Source organism: Anser anser (assembly GCF_964211835.1).
Source record: "Anser anser genome assembly, chromosome: 2".
Lineage (NCBI taxonomy): Eukaryota > Metazoa > Chordata > Aves > Anseriformes > Anatidae > Anser > Anser anser.
In genome coordinates this window covers 58,644,255-58,665,389 of record NC_139721.1, presented here as the reverse complement: position 1 = coordinate 58,665,389, position 21,135 = coordinate 58,644,255, and the positions used below count along the sequence as shown (strand labels likewise).

The following is a 21,135-nucleotide window of genomic DNA, read 5'->3' as shown; positions in this document are numbered from 1 at the left end:
TAGATGCTTGTTCCTGCTTAATGTTAAGTAGCTGAATAAACAATAGAAGATTCCTGCAAGTGTTAAATAGCTGCTGAAAAATACAAGTTCTTGAAATCTCCAAGTGCTTTCTTGTACAACTGCAGGAAAAAACATTTTTATGTGTATGTATCCTAATGAGCCTAATCTGTATATGGTGTCAAATTGCTATTCTTTCTGGATTACTAAGAAGTCTGAAAAAAATCTTAAGTGCCCTTAAATATATATTTCCAAATGTAAATTCATACACCAAATTTTAAGTGTCAGCCTAAAATCTGAGATCTTGGAGCAAGTGTTCTCCCATATTTCTGAAAATAATTCTATCCAACAGCTTAAATCTGATGAGAATCCTTAAATCTGTGCAGCTCTTTGTAGAGTATTTTTGCCAAAGTAATAATCCAGGGTTAAAGTACTAACTAAAACTATTGTTGCATCTACCTTTTTTTTTTTCCAAGTTTTTTAGCTTAATGTTTATTGAAAAAAAATATTTAAAAAATACTCTAACTATAGCTGTACTTGTAAAACTGCACCAGCAAACTGGAGATATCCTGTCAGTCAGCTTCATATAGCTTAGATTTAGATGTAAGTTATCATGTGGTTACTGTATAAGTAACTTTAAAAGTTTAGGTTTGATTTATAATACTGTAGTACCAAAGACTTTTTTTTTTTTTCAGTTTACTACTTTTCAGAAGACATTCTGTCTTATGCAAAAGCAAAATCTACTATCCAGTCCACTACAAATGATGAAAAGATCTTTCTTCTTATTTTTATTTTTTTGAAAGATCTCTCTTATCTTTTCATTTCATTTCAACCAGATGCAGATGTTGCATATGAAGTATTTTCCATCTACTGCATCAGTAGGGAAAACTACCACTGTTATAGACATGTTATGATATATTTTTCCATGTTTTTCATACAATTTCAACAATCACATTTAAAATATATCACAATGCTAATAAAATAGGCATTCTCAGACTGAGTTTTATAATCAAAATAACAGTTCCTTCTGCTCCTAGCTATTGTAATGCTTTTAAAGGATACAGTCCTTGAATAATTGAAGTGTTTTTTGGCAGTTCATGGGATACAGATACTTCCTTCTAACCTCTCCTTCGAAAATAATGATAATAATGGAACATATAGGATTGGTGGGAAAAAAAAAAAAAAGTATTTATATTCTTAAAACAAGATAACTATTCCCAAATAACCAAGTTTTATATATCCAGATTATTTGCTTAATTTTAGTTTTTCAAAAGAAAATTAGTATTGCCCTTCTTTCTCTTCATTATTAAAAATATTTGACATATGTAGAAATTATTACCTACCATCAAAAGGATTCTGTAGAACTGAATAAAAAACAGTTGTTTTAACAATTGCTATTATTTAAAAGTCCTATTATAGAGAATTTTACAGCTTATTGCTAACAGCTTTTAATGCCTGGGAAATTTAGAGCTGTACATTTTAAAATCACAAATGTTTTACATTAATAATTCAGGGCTAATTATCTGTCATTCCAATATGATGATCAGAAAATTCAATGGTCTAATTATCAGAGTGAACAGAACAGAATTGCATTCCTTTTTAGATGTATTGGGTTTACTTGTCAAGGTTTTGGTAGCAGGGAGTTGCAGGGGTGGCCTCTGCAGAGCTGCTGGGCTCTGCTCACAGAGCACAGCAGCTGGCCCGTGTCAGATCAGAGCCAGATCCAGCCAGCTCCAAAAGGGACCCACCACTGGCCAGAGATGAGCCAGTGATTGATGCTGGATGGGCCTCTGTGAGAGAAGAATTAAGAAAGGGGATAAACCTGCAGCACAACAGCAGCTGGGAGAAAGGAGTGAGAACCAGCCCTGCAGACCCCAAGGTCAGTGCAGAAGGAAGGCAAGAGGTGCTCCAGGCACACAGCAGCAGTTCCCCTGCGGCCTGTGGAGAGGCCCCTGGTGGAGCAGGCTGTCCCCCTGCAGCCCATGGGTCCCACATGGAGCAGATCTCCACGCTGCAGCCCGTGGAGGAGCCCCCGGTGGAGCAGGTGGATGTGGCCTGGAGGAGGCTGCGGCCCATGGAGAGCCCCCGCAGGAGCAGGCCCCGGGCCGGAGCTGCAGCCCGTGGAGAGGAGCCCACACAGGAGCAGGGGGTCTGAGGGGAGCTGTCGTCCTTGGGGGACCCATGCTGGAGCAGTTTGCTCCTGACAGGTGGACCCCGTGGTATGGAGCCGTGTGGGAGCAGTTCTTGAATAGCTGCTGCCTGTGGGCAGTCCCCACAGGATCAGTTTGGGAAGGACGGCATCCCGTGGGAGGGACCCCATGTTGGAGCAGGGGCAGAGAGTGACCGTGAAGGAGCGGCGGAGACCTAGGGTGTTAGGGACTGACTGGAGCCCCCATTCCCCTGCACCACTCAGGGGGAGGAGGTAGAAGAGGGTGGATGGGGGAGAGGTGTTTTTAGTTTGCTTTTAGTTTCACGCTGTTCTAGTCTGTTAGTAATAGGCAATAATCGTCCTATGTCTATTCCATTTTGCCTGTGACGATCATTGTTGAGTGATCTCCCTGTCTTTATGTCAACCCTTGAGCCCTTTCCGTCATATTTTCTCCCCCTTTTCCTTTGAGGAGGGGGAGTGAGAGAGCAGCTGTGGTGTTCAGCTGCTCAGCAGGATAAAATCACCACACTGGTTTAAATGTGACACTTTGTCATGAGGTGTTTGAGAATTAAGTTATTATATCATGCTTGAATTCCCTGAAAGATAACAAAAGAGATTGTTTTATGTCTGGCTTCATAACTTCTTTAAAATTGATTCTCAGTGCATTGAATCTTGTTATTGCCTACAGCACGTTTTGTTCTCCTGTCCACTACATGTCTGTTTAAGGCTTAATGTATTTCCAGTCAAGCATAATTGTAAAAATTATTTCTGTTTATTCTGTCCCCTTCATAATCATGCTTCTGATGGTCTATAATAAGTGGATGTTATATTTTATTAGTTATCATTTTTTTTTCCATGAGTATAAAATTATTAGTACGTTTTATGTTAAGAAAAAACAAAACAAACAAACAAAAAGATAATCTTTAGACTTATCAGATTCTCCTGCAACATTAGGAAGGAAAACATAGGTATAAGACATTTAGAAACAAAAAAAATCACATTTACATGGCATGCCCATGTAATTTAATTGAGTGTTTTGTTTTTTTTTCCCTACTCTTATGCAAAGTGCTGAACTGTTGCAGATTTCTTCTGTTTTATTATTATTATTGTTGTTGTTGTTGTTGTTGTTGTTATTAATTTCTTTGGATAACTATTTAGAATTACTTTCTAAGTAATGATAGAAACTTTTCCTGTAGCCATTTTCTAAAATATTGCTTCTTTTGTGTGTTCTCTTGTTTTCGTTCTTGGTTTTATTTTGTTTGCTTTAATTTGCTTTGGAAAAATCACTCAGGACAATCTCTGATGAAATGTAAGATCAGCTACGTGAAAATCTTGCACTTGGCCTTTAGTAGAATAATTGATCTCTGTCACTTATAAGAAATTAATTTTGGACATATCTTGCATAATTTCCTTACTAAAACAGGTTTTGGTCGCTGACAGATGACCTTTGCTGTTTTCAGTACATAACTTACAGGCTCGGATTCACTGGGTGTAAAATATCCTTTCCTCCCAATCCCTGCTATTGAACCTTACCACAGTTTTTTAGGCAATATCAGTCAGTTAAGTCTGTCACTTCATTAAAATATCATTATGCCTGACTGGCACTGGGAGGAATCTAGCATTGATAGATAGAGGTAAGGAAGCTGGCAACAGGTTGTCAGTCATTTTATAAGATCAGAGAACGTGTATTTTTCAGATGAGATTAAATTCATTATAAAAAATCTAGATGTGTATTTCTAGCTTTACATAAAACATTTCCAGAAAATATGGCTGCTCTTTACAAGTTTATGAGAGAGTTATAAAAGAGGGTTTCTCTCTCTCGCTTCATTTTTTGTTTTTAGGCAAAATAAATTTAGATGCATTTTTCAGTGATCTGAAAATATACTGTATTTTAGCTTAAACTGAATATCATCATTATCGTAGTATTTCAAGGCTAAAATGATACTCATCTTGTGGTACAATTAAGATGCAGAAGAAATATTAATACTGTAGCTCTGAAATCTTAAACTTTGCTCTTCTGAGTCCTGGAGCAAATATTTCATCAGATAATTTTTCAGATTAACTCTTGAGATAATTCAGTTAGCCAGCTGAAATAGTTGATGGCTTTTTCTAACCATTTATTTCAAAGGGCCTTGAGAATATTTGAATTACTGAAGGGCATTTAGTGCTGTGCGTTCGTATTATAACCCCACATACAGAGGGCATCTTTTGTTCAGTCTTCCTGGTCAGGTGGCTCACAGTATAATTTCACCTCTTCATGCCTTCCCTTTAGTCCTAACCAATAAATGTTCAGTCAGCTCCTCATCCATCCCCTGGAAGAGCTCCATGCACTCCAGTTGGCCACTGACAGTAAAATCCCCTCCTCATCTGCCCTGTCTGTCCTTCCTGGAGAATCTGTATCCTTCTATTACAGTGCTTCATGGAAGCTATACCACCACATCTCCATGATACCAATAAGATCATAGCCCTGCAGGCATGCACATATCTCTAATTCTTGTTTATTCCCTGTGCTACATTCATTTGCATTTAAGTTGGGCCCGTGATGAAACTGTTTTATTGGATGAAGTGGATGGAATTCATTTGTGCTAATCTTCAGGTGCTCTCCAACCGACCTCTGATCCTTTTCTCCTGACTCTAAGCATCTATTGCTAGTGCTGGCATCTAACTGATGAGAGTTGGATGGATTGAGATTCTCCTCCCTCAGCAATTTTAGTTTAAAGCTCTTTTCACCATCTTGGCAAGCCTATAGCTGAAGATGCTCTTCCCCTTCACTGACAGATGTACCCCATCAGTCCCCAGTAGACCATTTTTTCCAGAGATTCCCATAGTCTAAAAAGCCAAGTCTCTGGCTATAACACCAGTCCCACAACCATGCATTGATCCACGGGATTCAATTGATCCTTTCAATGCCTTTTCCTTTGACTGTTGGATCAAAGAGATGACCTCTTGTGCTAGAGAGCTGCAAGGGCTCTGAAGTCCTTTGTGATACACTTTGGTCCACTGTTGACAGTGTCATTGGTGCCCACATGAAATAACATCTGTGGGCTGTACAAGGCTTGATAGCCTCTTGGCAACATCCCTTGATAGAACAATGGTTTTAAACTAAAAGAGGGTAGAATTAGATTAGACATTGGGAAAAAATTCTTTACCATGAGGGTGTTGAGGCACTGGAACAGGTTGCCCAGAGAAGCTGTGGATGCCCCATCCCTGGAAGTGTTCAAGACCAGGTTGGATGGGGCTTTGGGCAACCTGATCTAGTGGGAGGTGTCCCTGCCCATGGCAGGAGGTTGGAATTAGATGGTCTTTAAGGTCCCTTCAGCCCAAACCAGTCTATGATTCTATGATATAAAAACAAATCCAATCTAATTATGCACTCAATGGATCAATAGATAACATTTAGCTCTACGTGTCTGAACCTGGCATGCAAACATCATGCAATAGAATTGGCAGAGGAAACATTTACAGTGATGATAGCTGTCTTTACTGTGAAGTCTCCTTAGAAAAAGAAAAAGAAAAAAATCTCTGGTCTCATATCCACCCAGGTTTTTTGCTGTTGTTGTTGTTGCATTCCTTATAATTACTACGTTACTCAGTAGTTGGATTCCTTTATTTTTTTTTTCCTTCAAGTATTCCACTTTACAGCATGCCTTACAAAAATTATAGCTAGTTAGACACAAGTTACAAATGAGTAACGTAGCAGGATGTTATTTTAAAACACCTGAAAAACTGGAGACCTTGCCTCAATGAGGCAAAGGATACTTGCAAACATTTTATTTGAAGAATTTTTTTAGCGTTTAGTTCCCTGTTTATCACACAACTTGAGAGTCTTCCCAAAGGAAAGTGACTTCAAGTAAATTGTCAATGTGCTGCAGATATTCTCACTTAGACACTTATTTTGACATTCTAAATTCTTTAAAATGTGGTCTAAAATGTCAGAGAGAGAGAGAACCATAAAAGGAAAATCTTGCCTTCAAATGAGGGAATATTTGGCTATATCTTAGGTTTTCTGTTTATTTAATAATTTTATCACCTAAAATATTCTCATTATTGTACGAATAATACGTGTAGCTAACAGCAAAGATGCTCATTGAAAAAGTAGAAAAATTAGACATTTCTGTAAGGACCTAGCAGACAAAAGTTTGTGACACTTGGTAATTCGTTTATTACTACTATATATTATTAAAGCCTGATTTGTTTGATGCAAACCTATACTGAAAATGATTCTAGTGTGTTTTTATTAGATCACTACTGTTACAGATTCAGTTGACTTTGTGAGGGAACAGAGAGAGGTGGTAGCTGATCAAATCACTTTCTGGTTTTAAACTTACTAGCTTCTACAAAATCTGTCACCTCTAGTGCTTCCATGAGCTATTTCTGCCTTCCTAAAATGAAGATGTTAGAGTACACGTAAGATAAAGAGATTTATACTTTCTCCTGTGCTTTCCCTCTTTTTGGACCATGGAAGCTGTGGAGAGAAGCTCTCATGGCTTTCTGGAATTGAAATTGTTCTGTAGAGCCACAGAGTAGCATCCCTTCTTTCCAGTGCTCTCAGGAGCATCGTCAGGAAGCCAGCTGAAAATGCAAAGCCTCAGATATCTGCCTAGATATTCCCAGAGCAGCTTGCAACTGTCAGGAGGAAGAGTTCAGTGATAAAAACCAACTATTCACTGTGGTCCTGTTTTACAAGTGATATTTTATCTGATACAAACATAGCAGCAAGGGCCTGTGACTTCTCAGAGATGTATTTCTTAGGGTTTCTCAGCTCTGTCATGCTAGAATTCTTTCAAGGTTTTCCAGAGAATGTGACATTATGTAGTTACTATCAGATGTGAGTTATTGCTGGAGATAATCTATACTTTGTTTCTTATAGGTTTCTCAACTCTTCCTGTCTATCTACCTACTTTCTTATTTTCAGGGAGGAAAAATATCATAACTTAATCCTTTCTCAGATTAGTTAAAAATGGTAACCAGTTTATGGACAGATACACATGTGTAGAGATGCATGTATCTGCATTTCTAAAAACAAAGCTAAAAATTACTGTGTTGTTAAACTTGAAAAAAATCACTCACCCTCATGAGTTCCTGTTGGAACCAGACTTAACACTCATAAACCAATAACCTAGTTGCCTTTTACGTGCAAGACAAAATAGTCACCCTTTTCTGCTTACCAAACATAAAGCTGCTAAGTACTTACAAAGCAGTTGTAATTAACACTATTTACCAAAATCAAGCTTGTTTCAATTTATGGATTTGTTTTGAATTGTGCTATTGACATTACTTTTTTCATTGCTGTACTTGCAATTTCCATTCTAATTAACTCCCATTTTTAAAAAGCAATCACTTATGCTAAGAGAGGAAACCCTGTTTTTTACATAAACCTTCTGTTAGTAGAGGTGACTTCCTGAATATAATGTACAGTCATTTCATTGCATTCAATAACTGTTCTCATGGGATATTATTGCATTGACACAGGAAATCCAAAGAAAGCATCCTAATTGCTGAAAAAGGAAATGACAGACATACTAACCTTGGGATGAAAGCACAGGACAGCAAATAAGGCAATAACCTAAGAAGCCTGGAGATTATTCTCATCATCACATTTTTCTCAACATCGTTTTTTCTTTCTCTTTTTTTTCTGTTTCCTTATGAAAATTTAAAGTTCATTGGATGAAGTAAAGCTTATTAGTTATAGGATTGTCTATGACATTCTCAGAGTGAATCTTTGAATCTAGCAGTGCTGCTAGATAGGCATGGAGTGAGTGCCTGTCTTGTGGGCAGGTTCACTCTGGAGAGTGGCACCTTTAGGGTCACCTAATAGCAGCCTCCCAGAACCTGCAGGAGGACAGAGACAGGTTTTTCATAGCTGTGAGCAGTGAGAGGAAGAGTGGCAATGGGCATCTGAGACAAGAGGTATTCAGGCTCTGAAGACAAATCTGAAGGGATGAAGGAATGGGAATACTCTGGACATGCAGTAGTTAGTTTTACTTATTTGCAACATATCCTGAAGATATTGTATAGACAGTATTTTGACATGATGATATTTCTGTATTAAAACAGGAGTGTTTATAAAGCGCCAGACAAGTGTGGATCCATGTTTTTATTCCTATGCTCTGTGACAAGTTCAACCATAGCAAGGTCTTTTCTGCCAGAAGCAGTAAAGTTATTTGAGCAATTGGATATTTGAGCAATTGGATAATTGAGCAATTGGAAACTTGTCCTGCTCCCATCTTTGTTCCCATTTAAATACATAGCTGCCAGTGATTGCCACAATGAGCATGGACAGTCCTGTGTCTTATTCCATTCTGGAAAACTGTTATGTGTCTTAAGTCTCACATTGGTTACTTCTCAACCTTCAATCTTTTCTTTTATACCATGATATTTAGCACCCTACTCCTTCTGGTTTTTCTCCTTGTGTTTTTCGGTTAGTCAACATCTTCCCTGAAGTACAGCACTAAACTATACGAGGTACTTAAAATGAGAATTTGAAGGCCTACCCAGCACAGAAGAGTTACTTATGACTTTTAGCTTAGAGATACATACTATATATGTAAATATATATATATATATAAAAAAAAAATGTCTCCAAGAATATCTTTGCTTTTGTGCAAAGTTATCAGTATCCATTCAATTAATGACCCATATATAAGTTAATCTCTTATCTTGCTGCTCATCTATAGTTTTGAAGTCTGCTTTCTGATGATGATAAGCGTAATATATTTAACATTGTATTTGTTGTGGATTTTAAATGATCGGGGAAAACAGCCATGTTTTTTTATTCGTGTCTTCTCCATCAACAGGTAGAGTTCTTAGAGTTCATTAGAATCTGAACACAAATGTTTGAGCTGTGTTTTTATTTTTACTATATTTTAAATTGCAGTAATTTAACCAATTAAGAGGGAAAACTGTTTAAAATAAGCAAATAAAAATAATATTTATCCAATTTCTTTTTGATAGGGATGGGACTCAGACTTTGATATCAGATTTGTTAACCTTTTCTAGGTTAGTTGTGTTCAGGTATAGTTTTCCTTTTTGCATCTGAGGTCTCTGGGACTATCCTATCTATGTAGGATTGAGTATCAGTTATTACATAGAGGAAAGCCAAGTATTTTATCAACATCAAGAAAAAGCAATATGTTACTTCAGTTTCTTAGATTTGTAGTAATTTTTTTTATATTATATATATATATTATAAATATTATATAATTATATTAAGTATTATAATCTTCCATCTCCCACAGCAATTAAGTTGCTTTAATATCAAGAAAAGGAGGAAGAGAGAAGAAAAATGGAAGAGAAAGTTTTAACTGAATATGTGGGTCTATATGTTATATTTAGATACTGGTATTAATTTCATGCAAGGCCTTTGATGGTTTAGCACACTAAATTATGACTTGAAGTATATAACTACAGTTTTACTTTCAGGAAACACTCACTGTCAATAATTTTCAGTATTAAGAGTACCATTAATGTCACATATTTCATTCGTTCATTCGTACATTGAACATTTGTTTTACTACTTAAAACGTGAGATCTCAACAGATCAACTTTCCATTTGTAGATGTGCATCAGAAGTTCTATATGATTTTATGTAAGCATTGCAGCTTTTCCATGACTCCATATTTTTCTGAATACAATAGAGTACTTTAAAGTGGTGGAGATTAAATCAAATTGCCATAGCCATACCATTCATGAAAGCTGCAAGAACTTCTAATCTTTCTAGGCTGTCATACAAATGGATTCACTTGGAATTCTCTTGAAGCACGACAGGGTTAAGAGATGCTTCAAAGTCTGGTAAATTATATGCTATTCCTGAGCTTCTTGCATATCTGTCATCTCTCTTTAAAGGGTATATAAACCAAACGAAGCTACACAAAGAAGTCAGCACTATCAGACAGAAAATCTGGAACCAGTCTCAGCATCAGGTAGAAATACTGGATGTTATTTACCAAATCTTTGTGTAGCGGGTTTACATGGCAAGGTTTTGGTAGCAGGGGGCTGCATGGGGTGGCCTCTGTGAGAAGAATCCAGCAGCTGCCTCATGTTAGATAAGGGCCAGTTTCAGCCGGCTTCGAAGGGACCTGCTGCTGACCAGAGCCAAGCCAATAAGCAATGTTGCTTGCGCCTCTGTGAGAGCAGATTTAAGAAAGGGGAAAAAAAAAATGCTGGGGAACAGCAGCTGGGAGAGTGAGGAGTGAGAACCAGCCCTGCAGACCCCAAGGTCAGTGCAGAAGGAAGGCAGGAGGTACTCCAGGCAGGCAGCAGCAGTTCCCCTGCGGCCTGTGGAGAGGCCCCTGGTGGAGCAGGCTGTCCCCCTGCAGCCCATGGGTCCCACACGGAGCAGATCTCCACGCTGCAGCCCGTGGAGGAGCCCCCGGTGGAGCAGGTGGATGTGGCCTGGAGGAGGCTGCGGCCCATGGAGAGCCCCCGCAGGAGCAGGCCCCGGGCCGGAGCTGCAGCCCGTGGAGAGGAGCCCACACAGGAGCAGGGGGTCTGAGGGGAGCTGTCGTCCTTGGGGGACCCATGCTGGAGCAGTTTGCTCCTGACAGGTGGACCCCGTGGTACGGAGCCGTGTGGGAGCAGTTCTTGAATAGCTGCTGCCTGTGGGCAGCCCCCACAGGATCAGTTTGGGAAGGACGGCATCCCGTGGGAGGGACCCCATGTTGGAGCAGGGCCAGAGAGTGACCGTGAAGGAGTGGCGGAGACAAAGTGTAAGGGACCGACTGGAGCCCCCATTCCCCTGCACCACTCAGGGGGAGGAGGTAGAAGAGGGAAGGTGGTTTTATTTTGTTTTCTTTGTTTCTCACTTCCCTAGCTTGTTAGTAACAAGTGATACATCTCCCTACACTTAATCTGTTTTGTCTGTGACACTAATTGTTGAGTGATCTTCCCGTCCTTATCTCAGCCCTTGAGCCCTTTGCATCAATACTTTCTCTCCCTTTCCCTTTGAGGAGGGGGATCGAGAGAGCGGTTGTGGTGGAGCTTGACTGCCCACCTGACTAAAATCACCACAGTTAGTTGTTATGAAGATTCCAACAGTGTTCAGAAAAATGCTTATTTCAAATGACTTTCTATATTATTGCCATTTTGGTTTGGTAATATCTCTGGTCAAAGATGTGAAGCTAAATGCACAGCACAATTGTGACAGCATTATTTTTAGTTACTCTGTGGATTATCCCCCAGCACTTTCTGTTATTGAATGTGTGAACTTTATATTCATTTTATTATTATTATTATTATTATTACCATTTTTTAACTTTTTTTTTCCCATTGACTTCACATTGCTGAGGTATGACTTTTATTTTTAAATATGAGTGTTAGCGTTCATGAAAACACATAATCCACAAAGTGATTATATGAAGGTGCTTTATTAGGCGCCGGAAGTTAGGGGCATGCCTGCCCAAATCTAACTTCGTCTGATTTGTTTTCTTAGTTCTCTTTTATCTCCTAAGATACTACATATGCATTAGGTTTCACAACTCATCTATGCATATTCATTTCCTAGCTCCACCTAGCCTCGCTTCGTATGCTAATTATCTTATCAGTCCTTCTGCGCTTGCGTATCACTCTCTGGTGGTCGTCCGGGTGGTCGTCGGGATGAAGTAAGATGTCTTCATCAGAGTTGAACTTTTTAACCTTTCCTTCTCACGCATGCTCTCTGAGCCCTTGGTCTCAGTCCAAACCGCAAGGTTGGTTTGACCCAGTTCCCAGAGTCCAAGAAGCCCCAGTTATCTAGATGTCTTGCAAATTGAGCATTCTTTTAATCCTCCTTACTCCTCATCATGAATTGGTGCATTCTCATGTTACCCTTGCACATATATTTTGTATCTTCCAAGCGCAGCCTCGGAACAGTACATCGCAAATGTAACATACTAAACAATATTGTATTATTTCTTCTTCTATTACTAACATGAGGACTTGCCAAGATGAGTCTTTCCAGGGAAGATAAGGTTAGAAGCTTTAAATTTTACCCTAATCTTTTCAATAGAGGCTTTCCCAAGGCCTTCCCAGAAGAATTAGGCTATTCTAAAATGTACCAACTGGATAAATAATTTTAAACTTGCTCAAAATGTCAGAAAAAAAGGCAGACTATTTCCACATAGTGCTGGTAGACTTGAAGTGTAGATAGATTTCTTTCAAGTCTTTTCTTTATCATGCCAGACTCTTGTCTGTGGGGGCTCCCTAGATAAATTCTACCTGCATAGAAGGTTTAATTATTAATATCTCATCTGCAGGGCTTTGTAGGTATTGCTTTCCCTGTATTTAAAGTTTTATGTCATGAATATCACAAATGTCGTATCACAAAGAAACTTTGTGTATAAATCTGTATTGTTACCTGTTCTATTTAATGTATTCATAAGAATATTTCTGGAAAATCAAAATTTCTGGAATCACTTCTCTTATTCTGAAAAATTTACCTTTTCATTTAATATAAAGTGTATGTGGAACTACATGAAAAGATTACTCTTTGGTAAATAGCAAATATGTTGAGCAACAAAAACAAAAAGAATTCATTGTGCCCCTGAAAATCGTTTCACTCAAATGAGCAAAGCAAATGCACAGTTTGGCTATTTCAAATAACATTATTTTTCTGAGCATACTTTTTGTCCTTAAAGATAAGCCTATTTTTAAACTTTGTGTCGAAGTATGAAAACTCAAGTGTGTATATTTATAGTATCACTTTTAGTCATGCCTGTGAAAAAATCTTTTTAACAGAAGTATTCAAAGGAATTGGTCATTAAATTCATATAAAGATGTTTCAGTGAATTTAGTTATATATACCTATGAACGTAATGGGAAAGGCAGTGCCACTTAATTTTTCTCAATTCTGCAATGAATTTGAATAAAAAACTCTGCACATCCACCTTCCGCTGTCTTACTTCACTTCATACAGTGTTCCACTCCCAAACATTATTTAAAATCCTGTTGAAAAAGCTATTTAAAATCCCTGGATCTTGGAATACCTTTAGAAAATATATTGTTGATGTATTTTTAGATTACATTGCTCTGTATTAGCTATTGACAATGGCTGCATTGTTTTGTACTCTGATATATGAACCCATAGGGTTATATAAGCACTTCTATAAAGATTTTTTATTTCCTGTTTCAGCACTATATGCCTTCAAACAACTCTTTACTAAGGTGGAATCTCTAGGAGAATTGCATGTTTCCTACCAATGAGATTTTCTTATTGCTAACCAGACATGCCAGTAAAGCCAGACATGTTTGTAAACACTCTGTAAAAAGTTAGTTAGGTGCCAGAAGCCACGAAATCACTCAGCCCCCTTGCCGCAATCTATTATGATGTTTTCCCCCTCCAATATGAAGAAGAAAGCATTATTTATGATTTTCTCTGTTCTGATTATAATGTAAGAAAGATTATGATGTGCTATATGTGCACTTCATGTCCTTGGGGCTCAGTTCACTTACTGAGAGAGAGTATCAGATTGAAGACCTGCTTATCTGCTCATACAAAATAGCCAAGGCTTTAATACACGTATAAAAGTATTTCGTCAGACAAATATGTACAGAATCTTTAGCAGTATTTGTAAGCTGTCACTATCAATTATTAAAAGTCCTTAACTGATACAAAGATACTACAACCATTTAATGTGAGAGAAATGCTAAGAATAAGTCTAGGCATCTTTTGCCTGGCATTTAGAAGAACAGACTTTATGAAGAACTTTGCCAATATTTGTGAGAATTTGAATCATGTTCAGTGTGTTTTACATCTTAGCACCCGTCAAAGTACTTTACGGCAGAGATCCTCGCTGTTAATAAGCTAAAAACTTATTACCAAAGGGGAAGGCAGAAAATGTTAACCGTACCTTTAAGACCACAGACCCGAGAAGTTCCAAACTCACAGGTTTACATTCTTTTATTTGTGTACAATAAGTTATTTTATATGTACATATATGTATACATGAGAAGGGATAATATATGAAAGAAGGGAATATATATATGAAGGGACTGTGACTGAACAATGACATCATTATTCCTTGCCTTTCTATAAATACACATGCTGAGCACTTATTTTCCCACCTCATCTGTTCACCAGTGACATCAATTCTGTGTTTTCAAAATTAGTTTCCCTTTGTTAGACACACATACACTTCCTTGATATTTTTCCTTACGTTGTACTGCTGCACCCCGCCTATCGTGTTCATAGAATTTCTCACCTATCTCAATTTTGGGGATTTTTCTTTCATGGTATGTGTGATATTCTGAACTGCTTTTATTTGTGTCTTTCAGGGTTTCTAGACTCAACTTTCAGTTTAGACATTTTTTTTGGAGAAAATTTCCTTTCAGAGTCATTACAATATAGCTTTTAATTGAAATTTTAATTTGTATAAAGTGGCTTTAGTGATCTACAGAGTTAAAATAATCAAATAGTCCATGTGTTTTTATTTTTATTTTTAAACTACTATTAAGGAAGAGAGAAATTCCTAAATTCTTTAATTTGCATATCCTAGCATATTCCTCTGTCTGCTTTCTAGGCATACAGAAGTAAATCTTGTTAGTGCTCAGTCTTTACTGTCAACTTCTTCTAACACCCCATATGAAGTACTGAATTAGGATTTGTTTTGCATCATTACAATTAGTGATAACTCAGTTATCAGTGGAATTCTATAATGATTGTGCTCAAGCTGACTGCTCTTACTCGTATCAAACAAAGTGGGTGAAAGGAACAACAATGCTCACTTCATATATCAGTTACTGATATTAAGAAAGGTCAAGAGACATTTCTGAGTACTTCTGAGGGTTCTTTTTGCTGAACATCTTCAGCAAAGAGACAGGTTATCATGTCAACCATCCTAGGAACTTGCAAGAATGTTGCACAGACTCTGCAAAGGTCTTTTCTGTTAACTCATACAAATTATTTTTATTGACAACTAGTTAATTTAACCTACAGCAAACTGATGAATTGTTAAATGTGTTACCACACATACATACACATATATATAGTTAGACGTTGGCTGCTGATAACAAGATTTAGTTGCACAACTCTTTTTTGTGTGTGATATAATGACATATGGAGTCCTAGAATGAAAGACGGTTCCAATTTTATGTTAATTTGATTAGGATTTTCATATTACAGGCATGAATGACTAGGTGTTATAATTCAATTTATTTGTATATACATTGGTCTTATTCTAAGCTGGGAAGGTTCCTTTTCTATTAAAAGTTAGAAAAAAGAGATTTTAAGAATAGTGCTTGCTGTGTGAGTAATCTCTCTGGATCATCAGTTACTTTACTGAAGTACGTCTTGGTTTATGTTAGGTAGAAACACAAGCGTTCAGAGGTCCCTTTGTGAATATTTCTGTCTTTGGTGTAACCGTAAGCATGTGTAACCAAGCACAGATGCACCATCTCAAATTGCTGAGAGTCATGGCTTGAGTAACAATTCTTACTTACTTCTAGAGCTGTTTAACTTCTGTGGAAATCAAATAATCATATTTCCTTTTATTAGTAAGTCTAACCGTATGTTTTTCAGTAAACGTAATGACTATCTGACAACGACTAATGACTAATTGACAATGTGAAAGAAAAAAGTATGAATGTTCTGTTTTAGAGAGGGAGGGCTTTTTTTTTTTTTTTTTTTTTTTTTTTTTGCTTAGTAGTCCTAGTTTTAGAATGGCTTGTCTTATGAACATCTCTGATGAATGATGTGAGTATTAAATGCATTACTGGATACTGTCAGTGTAAGCATTGCATGAGTGAAAAACACAGTGGAAAATGTAGTTTAAAAATCCTGTTATGCCCTACTTCAAAAATATATATATTTTCTTACTTTTATTCAGTTAGTAATGACAATGATTATCCAACTTGGATGCTTTGCTCTTCAGTACAGATACTGACTCTTCTTGTTCTGGGGTGTACTTACTGCTCTGGAGTACACACTGGAGAGTTTGATTTTTGATAGATGATCCAGAGGTGTTCCTACTGAAAGTGCTGCTGCTAGAAATATCATCATCTTGCTTACAGTTCAGGGGAAGTTAGTACACAATACCATGATTTCATTCTAAATCTGATTTCACACTCTCCAGTTCTTATTCATTGTTTTTCTTATTAACTTTAGATAAGATATGAACACAAGCTGCAGGCACCATATTTTTCCCAAGTTTGTTGTTGTTGTTGTTTTTTGTTTGTTTGTTTTTGTTTTTTCCTCCCTTCTGAATGTAGTTTAATAACAGCTAAATGTGAGAACAAGTTATTTTATGACTTCCTGTTATTGGACCATCAGAAGTTTCTTAGAGTTTTGCTTTTCCTCATTGTATGTGTTAGATGTACTTTTTCAGAATTTCTGTTCTCTTTGTGTTGCAGAGCGGGTCTGAACAGAATAATGAAACTTTTCCATTATATGGCACTTCACAGAGGGAGAAGTAGTTTGCTGCTCTGCACAGGATACTATGGGCAAACTGACAAGCTGTGTGAATTCACTGTGTGGTATTTAAGGCAGTTCTCTGTTGTGTAACATTACTCTTCCCCAAAGAAGTTGAAGACTCTCTCTCTCAGGAACATGTGGAGCAAATATCACGTCATCCAGTTCCTTGTACTTCTTGTGTTGTGTTTTTTGTTTGCTTGTTTTCTTTTGCATTATTCATACTTACTATTTTTTCCTAGGCTTTTTTCCCAGAAACATGAAAATCTGATTAGAAAGATACTGCCTGGAGTCATGCACTGGATTGGTGTGGTTCAAAGAACCTTCCTCCTCCTCGTTTTCTCATCTCCAAAAGTAAATATGTGCTATCTTAGGCACATCTTACTGAAATTATAAAGATTCAAAGTGTTTATTTGAGAATACAGGGGAAAAGCAAACATGATTAATTATCATGTGTATTTTACTGTCTGGATAATGGTCTGTTTGTGTCTTGCAACATTGAATATCTACCTACCTATCTGTCTATGTAAAATAATGCTGTTGTGTGCATGTCCAAGACTACCTTTTCTATCTTCCAGTAAGAACTGGAGACTCATAAGGACCCTCTTTTCTTAGAAATCTCTTGATTTTGCAGCCTCACTTAATTTCAACAAAGTTTGCCCAAGTACATGAGCAATAAAAGTGCTTCTGCTTCTTTGTTTGCTTTCACTCTGGAGGGCATCGATGCTTCTTTTCTAATATATATTTTTTTTCATCAGTCAATATCTTAACAAAAATTTTTTTTGGGGGGGTAAATTTTTGTTCAAAGGCTGAAAAAAACTCAGAAGTCATTTGTTAATTTATACCAAGCACTTGCTTTTATGTCATTTTCTGTATACAGAGATGAAAATACTAGTTTTGTGTGCTCCTGGTTTTTTGTTTGTTTTTGTTATGGTGGTGGTGTTTATCTGTTTTTTAGATAGCTATTTAACTCTTACTTTGTTGTTGTTATTTACAGTTTTATTATGCTTACTACATCTATTTTCCTGGCTATAAGATAAACACTTTTGTGCCGGCTTCTAAGAAGTAGTGGATCAGAAGTTGAGAGATCCTTTTTAAGAAACCAATTTGTAAATATCTTTCACAAACTGATCATTAAATTATAAACAGGTTATGGACCCACTGTTTGTGGTAGGAAGTTTATGCAAAAACTCACTTCTTTATTATTTAACCAAATTCACCCATGTGTTTTTGTGCCAATCCTGCCTTCAAGCATAGTTGTGTTTTATATCCCCATTTCCTGTCTCCTGATAATCATATCTCCTTTGCCAGACTTGTTTTATCACCATGTGACAAATGCAGCTGTACATGAGCTAGCCTGATGTTAGAATCCTGCACCAACTACCTCTTTGAGTGGGGATTACTAGCCAGACCGTGGGAGATATTAACACAACTCTACAGCTTTCACAACTGCACAGAAGCATCCAAGAGCACCTGGCACATCTTTCTGCTATCTGGATGTCCCCTCAGGACAATATTTCAGTCATCATCAGATAGCAGTGTCGCAGATTCCTGACTGCAATCCAGTTGCTGACTGCTCCTTCCCTGTCTTCTGTCAACACAAGAGTTTGAACATTTCTTACTCTTGTTCATTAGATGGCCTCATTAACTCTTACACTTCATCAAAAGAAGTGAGAAGTCAGAAGAAGGGATCAGTAGGTAGGTTTTATTTGGCCTCGTTGACAGTTTATGCCAGGTTAAATCGACTGTGAGACTGACGGTAAGACTGAAATCACATAAGACAGCTAAGCTGGTCTGACAGCAACCTGCTGCCGTCATTTATTTTAGACAACCATCCTCTTTGAGTGCACCAAAACTGCAGCAGTCTCTGCCTGCCTCTGTACATGCAAACAATGGAGGACAAAATTCAACTCTTTCACTGGGCAGTAGTGACAAGGGTGGATTATTGTAACCTCCTAAGCAAGAAGCATGTGTTTGTCGATCTTCTTATTTATTTTTTTTTCCAGGTGGAGAAATAAGATTTTTAGGTGATGCAGTTGTATTTGATTTTACCGGTCAGTTCATTGTTCTGTTTAGCCAAAAATGAAAATGAATACCACAGAAACTTGTAACATTGTAAGCCAGGCTTCTGTATTCTGTAGCTAGCAGTTGCAGGTTGGGGTAGGCCTTAAACTAACAAAAACGAAAAAAAAAAAAAAAGAATCTGGATCTGGAAAATAGGATTGAAACACTTATTTTGAAAGAAATTCTTTTTTTTGATTTATTTGATTCCATTAGCTTTTTTTTATTTTTTTCTTTTTTTAATGTGTGAGTTAAATTAAGTTTAAATTATATTTTAAAAATACTTTGGTAACAAAATATGCTATCAACAGTATCATATGAGTAAAATTGTAAAAGAGTGGAAGCTGAAGGATTTTAAGATTTTTATTTTTATGAAAGAAGAACTGTAAAACTTGCTTAGTAAATGGTTTAGGTTTCTGAATTCGTGTGCAAAATGTATGTCATACAGTCTGAACTGATACATAAAAGCTGACTGAAATGTCTTGCCTGTAAAATTTTGGGGACTATCAGGTCTAAACAGAAGTAAAATATACAACAAAGAGCATAAAGGAAAATTAATTTTGTGTTTAACAAAAAAGAATAAGGATGCTACTATGACAGTTCTGTCACCCACCTCCTGCAAGACCTGTCACTGTTTTTGATTTCCTTAGCTTCCTACCTGTTATATTACCATATTAAGGCTTTTCACTCCAATTGCTTGTTCAGGATTGCCTTAGCAAAGAACTGGAGTTCTAGAATTGTGACCCAACTCATGAAGTGTGAAAGGTGATGGTTAGGAAAACTTTGTGTGGAAATAGGATTGCTGATTCAGCCCCTGTCTCTCTGTCTAACAGAGAAGTGAAAACACCAATTCCTTATCACATACTTAAGACACTTGTTACTTCTCAACATGCAAGTTTGTGAAATTTTATAGCAGTCTTGATTTGGTGAGGAAAAAAAATGTATAACTGTTAGAAGCTAAACTTGCTATTCCCATGAAAATGCTTTTTGTTTGCTGCAGCCATCTATCTGAAGAACAACTAAAGAAACACTGCTTCTTTCCTTTGTGTTGAAAAGAGTATTGAAATTGCACAAGTGAGAAATATGTTTGTTATTTTTTTAAGCTTATTATAAAATATTTCTTCTCAATTAACAAAAAATCCAAGAGGACTTTATAGAGTATTTCTCTCCTCTTTTCCACATGATAAAAAGACCGAAATGAGTTCTTTTCAGTATTATCCATTAAGACAACAATCAATATAATTTGCTTATTTAGTAAGACTCAAGGGAAGGATGAGGACTGTATTTCCTATAACACATTAGAACATCAGTGTGCTTGTAATAATTGCTATGAGATAAATTCAGGCTAGTGAATTGTGTAAATTGGATGGGTTCATTTAAACTGCTTAGAAGTGACAGTTTATTACTTTTGCTACTTGTCCTCTATTTTCTTTACGTCCATTGCATGTTTAGGTAAAATCTGGCATAGAGGTGTGCATTTTTACATTCTTACTGCAGCCTTTGTTTTGTTGTTGTTGCTGGTGGGTTTTTTTGTTTGTTTGTTTTGTTTATTTTTCTGTTATGTTGGTTGGTTCATTGGTATGTTGTATATGATATATTTTAATAAAATAGGACAGCTATGTCATAAATTCATATATCTAAGCACCAGAATATGAACTCGGGCAATGGTTGTTTTTGTTATAGTACTACAAAATTGAGACATTACTAAGAATTTAAGACAAAGAATATAGAAGTAGGTACTTATATGTTATCATAATGAAATGTAACAATAATCTTTGTTGACTTCATAGTTCTTCCCACTATGAAGGCTTCTTATAAATTATAGGAGAAATTATCTGTCTTTCAGATAACTTCAGAACAACCAATAAGGGGGAACTTCAAGACACTGCATTTTTAGGTTTCCTGACAAAGTAGTTAAATGCCATTACTACCTATGTGAACTTTCTCTTTTACCTTTAAGGTAAAATGAAAGTCTACCAGCCTTATTAAAATAAATAAAAACAATAATAATGAACCTGTTATAATTCAAAATAATAATTATAAATAATAAAGGTGTTTTCATTTGGCTATAACAGAGTCCTATCATCAACATGCAGTGCATGCCCACTGTAGTGTGCCAACATATCTTGTCATGAGACTGGAGTTGACTGTTCAAGAAGAAATGGATTCAGCTGTGTTGAAGTTTTGTTTTAAACAGCTAATCATATGATCACACAAGTGGCAACTTCCCTGTAAGAGGATGGGACTCTAGTACTATCATCTTTAACCCTCCTTAAATTATACTACAACTGCAACCTGACTTTGAAATATGAAACAGTCCCTTTGAGAATAGCTTTAATTTTAATAATAGATACAGTTCTAGTGTTCTCACTCACAAGAAATACGCTATGTGAAAAAGAAACAGAGATCACCAAGCGAGAACATGAGAAGTGGTTAAATAGGAATGGATAAAATCACAGCTCTTCTTGAGTAGCTATTCCTTCAACAGAATGGACAGTATCTCAGTTTCTGAACTTGTAATATGTATGTAAATTATGTATCAGGAAAA

General features: G+C 36.8%; 1 long non-coding RNA gene across 2 annotated transcripts; it reads left to right on the top strand.

Annotated features, from left to right (window-relative positions):
- Positions 1-1,679: 1,679 nt before the first annotated feature.
- On the top strand, positions 1,680-19,285 carry LOC310895389. 2 transcript variants are annotated; one of them, XR_014580648.1, is made up of 3 exons: positions 1,680-1,876; positions 16,769-16,880; positions 17,838-19,285. It is a non-coding gene; the product is annotated as an uncharacterized lncRNA (long non-coding RNA). The 2 variants fall into 2 exon arrangements; XR_014580649.1 differs by lacking the exon at positions 1,680-1,876 and adding an exon at positions 10,335-10,364.
- Positions 19,286-21,135: the final 1,850 nt, after the last annotated feature.